Below are 7421 nucleotides of genomic sequence, written 5' to 3'. Positions count from 1 at the left end.
GTCCTTCACCTGGGCCCAGCGGTCGAGTCCTTGCACTCCTCGTACACGGCAGAAAAAATACAATCCGATTGACCATTATACGGTGGCTCAGACAAGGTTACACCAGACCCAACTCCTCTCCAAATTATTGGGTAGGATGAAGATCCTGGGGTTCTGGCTCCTAGGGCTCCCCCTTCTGATATTGGAGTCCCTCATTCAGGTCGGAGAGACTTGACGATTCATACCTCTCCGAATCTCACTGACTAAGCTATGCTCCTGAGTGTATGTGGAAAACCTGTAAAACGTCCTGAACATTGGGAGTTGGGGGGTGTAGCACTAGATATTCACTGCTAAGAAGGGGCTGCCTCTTTGTATAGCAATGTTCCACTTTTCCTATTTTGCTGAGTAAACTTGTGCAGGCCTCACGTAAGCATACAAGTGGTCCAACTAATCTCTGACAATATACAGTTGTCGACGTTATTCTGCGTATTAATTTGTGATCTTATAAGGTCTGGTACATCCATCAGTACCAGCTATGGATTGTGTCCTGCAGTATTATTAAAATCAAAGGACACGGGCATCCTGGCCTCACTCTATTGCTGTTACCTGCAGGACTGTGGCAACATTTGTTTTCCCTTTGTACTGACGGATATGCGTGGTGGAATCCCCTAATGCAGCAGACGTCACATCCGGTCTCCTGCAACAGCTCATAGGGTTTTCTCTGCTCTCTGTTTAACCTGTAAAGAATGGCACCGCATCAACAATGCTCATTCAAACAGGTGCACACACAAACATAGTATATTTCCTTGACATTGCAACCATGTTTCTCTTTCTTGTTGCACTGGTCAAATCACTGAAGAAGGTTCAGAAGGCAAATCCAGCTACACTCAGGCGCACTTCAGACTGTAAAAATTATCCAGAACAGCACCAAACCTACAAGTCGAGCATGATGCAACTCTGCATGATCATCAACTAGTCTTTCAACTTCAAATGTAAATGTAATAAAGAATGCTGCTTCCTTATTTACATATGATTAACTATGGTTCTTAAAAAGCTGATCATATTTTGTGTAATTCTATCACTTGAAGGCCAGTGGGGTTATGTAAGAAATGGTGATATTATAAAGCGGAGAGTACATTTATATGGTCTGTTTACCTAAACCAATATGCATGAATGGTTTGTAGAAATGATCGACTTGCAAAAATGCAATGACATATCTGGTACATTTGTAGTAATCAAGATGTGCTAGCTACTAGGTAATGTACGTGTTATATGTGTTTGTTTTGGAAAAAGAAACGCTTGGTTTTCTTATGAAGGCCCTCACCCACCAACCTAGTTGGTGGCATGCTTCATCATCGGGCCCCACCCGAGGCACCGAGTGTGCCTCAGGTGTGCTACGACGCCTGATTACAGCGGAGCAGGTTTTGTGTCAAGTGAGTGTGCAGCGGGGGTGTATTGAGTGAGGTTTTAAAATACTGTTCTCGAGGTCCCAAAAGATTACTTTATTAGTGGGCCCTGGGCAGGGTTAAAAACAAGGCTTTTTAGACGTGGTTGGAGAGACTTATAGTCTTCCACGTCCAGTGTGGTCAACTAGTTTCAGCCAGGCCTTATTTGTTATAACCGGCTTTCTTCAGGACCTATGTGTAAGGGGGTGAAGCAAGGGACTCACGTGTTGTCAGTGCCTTTATGTGAAGCACACGCTAAGGTGCTATAATTTTAAGAGGAGGTTTTCCTCTCGGTTTGTACTTGGAAGGAAAAGGGACGAGACAAACACATAAACATATAAATTATGTAACACGTAGTTTTTTAGGCGCATGATGTGTGATGGCGAAGCCATGGTGCCTAAAGGTGAGCGAATCAATCGACCGTGAATTTGCGGAGGTGTCGGTTGTGTGGCATAGGCCGGATAGTCATGCTATGCGATAGCGGTGCTAATACCTGTAAGCGAGTAAAAGCCTTTGGCTTCTCCTGAGTGCGCATTATTTACCGCTCGCAGTGATTTTTTAACCCTCTTAAACCCTCTCTCCCTCTCAAACCCCCCCCCCCCCTCCCAGAGTGCATAAGACTCTCAGATCCCCGCCGGAGACTCATGAAGTGTGTCCTCCGAATTTAGGGAGTAAGCTCTCCTTCTAATCGGGAATTGCCTTTACCTTGGTCACCACAATATTTTACTCGCTTACAGGTATTAGCACCGCTATCGCATAGCATGACGCTCCGGCCTATGCCACAAAACCGACACCTCCGCAAATTTATGGTCGATTGATTCGCTCACCTTTAGGCACCATGGCTTCGCCATCACACATAATGTGCCTAAAAAAACTACGTGTTACATAATTTTTATGTTTATGTGTTTGTCTCGTCCCTTTTCCTTCCAGGTACAAACCGAGAGGAAAACCTCCTCTTACAATTATAGCACCTTAGTGTGTGCTTCACATAAAGGCACTGACAACACGTGAGTCCCTTGCTTCACCCCCTCACACATAGGTCCTGAAGAAAGCCAGTTATAACAAATAAGGCCTGGCTGAAACTAGTTGACCACACTGGACGTGGGAGACCATAAGTCTCTCCAACCACGTCTAAAAAGCCTTGTTTTTAACCCTGCCCGGGGCCCACTAATAAAGTAATCGGGTGGGGCCAGATGATGAAGCATGCCACTAACTAGGTTGGTGGGTGAGGGCCTTCATAAGAAAACCAAGCGTTTCTTTTTCCAAAACAAACACATATAACACATACATTACCTAGTAGCTAGCTCATCTTGATTACTACATATCCCTCGGGGAAGCGAACTAGCTACTCTAGTTCCTCACTCTCCTCTTGATTTCAAACATTTGCGGCAGCGCACAGCTGTGAGAGACGTATACCAAATGGCCGAAAACCAAGGTCTAACTTTCACTGAAAATGAGATCAGCGAGCTACTTGCTGACCCTCCCTTTTCGCTGGACATCAACATCTCCCAAACTATAGCCCAAACCACTGACTGGGATGCACTCACCGAGAAAAAACTCAACAGGATTCTTACATGGGGTCATCCTAACGGAATACCTACGCACCAACACAGCCTGAGGGGCTTACTAGTTACCAATGCCCCTAGAATCTTCCTGGATGATGCCACTTTCAGGAAAGACTGGGCCCAAATAGCGTGGCATTGCACAAGAGACTGGCTTGTGCTTATCATCAAAACTGCCAAACGTCTCTCAGATGCAATGCTTATTGACATCCAGGCTACAGAGACACACTTCAGAACCACCATCACCTCATATAAGAAGAAACTTGAGGAATCTAACAAGGAACTCACAGAGTACAAAGAATACCTGACACAGGCAAAACTCAGCAAATTTCAGAAGGACCTACAAAAATTCAGTTACACCAAGAGTTACCCATACTCTGATGACAACTACACGGCACTACAAAGACAGGACAGATCATCAGATACATCAGGGGACAACTCCTCCATATCAAGTGACTCAAGCATGGGATCACTAAGACAACAAAGAAACCGAGGACGGGCACCAAGATGGCAACAACCATGGGGAGCACAATACCATCCAAACTCGAACTTTGGCCCAACTCACCCTAACTTTGGACCACCAGCATTTACCCACCCCCACCAGAATCCCTACTTTGGCTGGCCCCCAATATACCACCAAGCCCCACAAACGTTCTTTGGACAACACCAGAAACCGCCTTTTTTAGGCCAGGGCAGACGATCCAGGGGCCGCAGACTGAACCAACAACAGGTACACTGGTCAGACGAAGATGGCCCAGTGAGCGCGAACACGAAAAACAAAACGAAGGAAGCACAACCGGGACCGAGCGGGAGTCACTAACCACTCCACATCAACCCCCTTCACTTGTCTTCAACCTATCCTCTTGCCCATTAACTATGATGGAAGAGAAGATACTGAACAAAGGTCTTTCCTTCGTCCCTACCAAACGAGTGGACAAATTCCACCTGCACATGGAATTAGCTGATTTTTTCAGAAAACTAAAGCTCAAAGCTTTCTTTGAGAAACAGCAACCTTCTGAAAACACGGTGGGCGCCAACGAAACTGGCCTTAGACCAAAATATACGTTTACACTCCCACCTTCCAGCATTTCGGTTGAAATAACAACCTTTGAGCAAGCAGTTTATAATGAAGTAGAGAGAACCAAACAACCTGAGACCTATAACAACCTCTCCATACAAGAAAGAGAGGCCCTACGGAACCTCCAGGATAACCCTAACGTCACAATCAAACCCGCTGACAAGGGTGGAGGAATAGTGATCCAGAACAAACAGGATTACACTGCTGAATGCGTCAGACTCCTTGATGACACACGCAACTATAAACGCCTCAAACAAGACCCCACTGAAGCCCTACAAACAACCATAACTAACTTGGTCCTAAAAGCTGAGAACCAGAACCACATCTCCAAACAGGAGGCAGCCTACCTATGTAAAAAAAAAACTAAAGTCCCTTACTTCTACACGGTCCCTAAAATCCACAAGGAAACAAGACCGCCAACTGGACGCCCCATTGTGTCCGGCATCAATTCACTCCTGGAGCCACTCTCCAGGTTTTGTGATTTCTTTCTCAACCCCCTGGTACAGGCAGCTTCAACCTATATCAAGGACACCAAACACCTGCTATCCCTAATTGGGGACAAGAGCTTTGATCCCTCTACCCAACTACTAGTGGGTTTAGACATTGAGAGCCTGTAAACGAGCCTCCCCCAAGATGCCACCTTAAAAATGCTTGATGAAATGCTAACCAGAACTCACTGGGAACACTCTACCCCAAGAGAGTTCACCCTAGAATGCGCCAAACTGGCCCTAAAAGAAAACTACTTTGAATTTGAGGGCAATTATTATTTACAAACAAACGGTACCTCAATGGGCAGTGTTTTCTCACCGAGTGTAGCGGGGCTCTATGTATACAACTTTGAACTCACACATATCCTTTCAGCTACCAACCCCTACAAAGAGAGGATATGTTTCTGGCGCCGCTACATTGACGATATTCTAATGATATGGACTGGTACACAAGACTCACTCAACCACTTTCTCGAATGGCTTAACAAAAGAGACCCGTTCTCACGATTCACCAGAACAGCCAGCAAAGAAAGAATACCTTTTCTGGGTCTCATGATAGAGGCCAAAGAAGGCACACTAAAAACTTCTACATACTATAAACCCATGTCAAGAAACTCTTTACTCCAATTTGAGAGTTTTCATCCACGACCCCTCAGGGAGAGTCTCCCACTCGGACAATTCTTGAGCATCAGACGCAACTGCAGTTCCCCTGCTGACTACCATAAGCAATCGGCTGACTTAGTCTCAAAACTGCAGGAACGAGGATACCCTAAGAGGATAATTGAAACCACCAGGAAGCGCGCTAGGAATCAGAACCGAGACGCACTCCTGGAAGAAACCAGACGACCAGAGATGACAACTCCCCTGACCTGTGTCACAACATACAACGGTATATCCAACCAAGTGGCCAGAATTATCCGCAAAAATTGGAGAATAATAAACACTGGCAACAGAAACTGGACTCAACCATTGTTTGCGTACAAGAAATCTAGCAGTTTAAAGGACCAGCTAGTGTCAACCCGCCCTAAGGATACTACACCCCCGCCTAGAAACACACTAAAACAGCATGGGGCCTACCCAATGTGGTCGGGCACTACCCCTGCGGTGACTGCAGCGTCTGCCACCTCACAGGTCACAGCAAAACCCTCGACCTGGAGCCAGGCAAAACATGGCACCAACTAAAACACACTAACTGCAACTCCACTAACTTGATATACCTTATAGAGTGTCCCTGCAAACTGCGATATGTGGGAATGACCACAAGAAAGGTACGGACAAGAATTGTGGAACACAGGAGCACGATCCGTTGCAAAAAAAACAACAGTAGACTCATGACCCACTATCTACAACTAGGTACACACACCCAACGATCTGCGATGGACGGTCATTGAGCAAATACCTGTCCACCAGACCAACAATGAGAAAATAATCCTCACCAAGGAGCAACGCTGGATCTACAGACTTTCAACCCATACCCATGGGCTGAATGATAATATACCGTGGAATAGCCTCAGCAGCTGAGCACTGGCTTTCTCTTTCTGGCATCCTCACACGCCTTTATATAAATTTGACACACAAGACATAACATCTATTGTATGTCATAGCTCTCAGAGTCACCACTACTTGTGACATTACACGCACTAGCTAGCCCTGGCACCCCCACATTAACATGTGGCAGGACATGCACCCGGTCCTCATTTTTACTGTCAGGCATTCTCTACCCCCGTCATCCACATGGGGTAGCATTCTCCCTTTGCCGCATTCTAATGAACAGTGGCCTCCCAAACGTCACAGCCCTGGGAAACCCCCTTCCAGTGGAACCCATCAAACCATCATGGGCCGCTTTAGCGATACCACGCTTCACTTTTTACTTTTTATTTTTACTTTTACCTGTTACTTTTAATTTTATTTAGCCTTCACATCCTGGCTACCTTGGATTACATTTCTATTATTTAGAACACATTTCCATTATTTAGAACTCGTATGCCATAGGAGTGTGTCTTCTGTGTTTACTCTTCCCTCCACAGACGCTTTCCTCTTGATGCTACTCACATGGGAGCCACGCCCCGCGTAAATGATCCCCAGCTGCGGCGTTTCAATGCATACTTAAGCCACACCGGCACACGGCTTCCGCATCCACGGAGCTCCGGGCCAGACACTGCAGGTGATCCAGAGGATCCAGGGACAACGCCAAGTAAGAGGGGAGAACCATGCTCACTCGCGGTACCGCCACCAGGATATAGCCTTTGGCTTCTCCTGAGTGCGCATTATTTACCGCTCGCAGTGATTTTTTAACCCTCTTAAACCCTCTCTCCCTCTCAACCCCCCCCCCTCCCAGAGTGCATAAGAGTCTTGGATCCCCACCGGAGACTCATGAAGTTTGTCCTCCAAATTTAGGAAGTAAGCTCTCCTTCTAATCAGGAATTACCTTTACCTTGGTCACCACAATATTTTACTCGCTTACAGGTATTAGCACCGCTATCGCATAGCATGACTATCCGGCCTATGCCAAACAACCGACACCTCTGCAAATTCACGGTCGATTGATTCGCTCACCTTTAGGCACCATGGCTTCGCCATCACACATCATGTGCCTAAAAAACTAAGTGTTACATAATTTATGTTTCTGTGTTTGTCTCGTCCCTTTTCCTTCCAGGTACAAACCGAGAGGAAAACCTCCTCTTACAATTATAGCACCTTAGCGTGTGCTTCACATAAAGGCACTGACAACACGTGAGTCCCTTGCTTCACCCCCTTGCACATAGGTCCTGAAGAAAGCCAGTTATAACAAATAAGGCCTGGCTGAAACTAGTTGACCACACTGGACGTGGGAGACCATAAGTCTCTCCAACCACGTCTAAAAAGCCTT

This window comes from Triturus cristatus, chromosome 9 (assembly GCF_964204655.1).
Source record: "Triturus cristatus chromosome 9, aTriCri1.1, whole genome shotgun sequence".
Taxonomy (NCBI): Eukaryota; Metazoa; Chordata; class Amphibia; order Caudata; family Salamandridae; genus Triturus; species Triturus cristatus.
Note: the sequence above shows the minus strand (reverse complement) of the source record.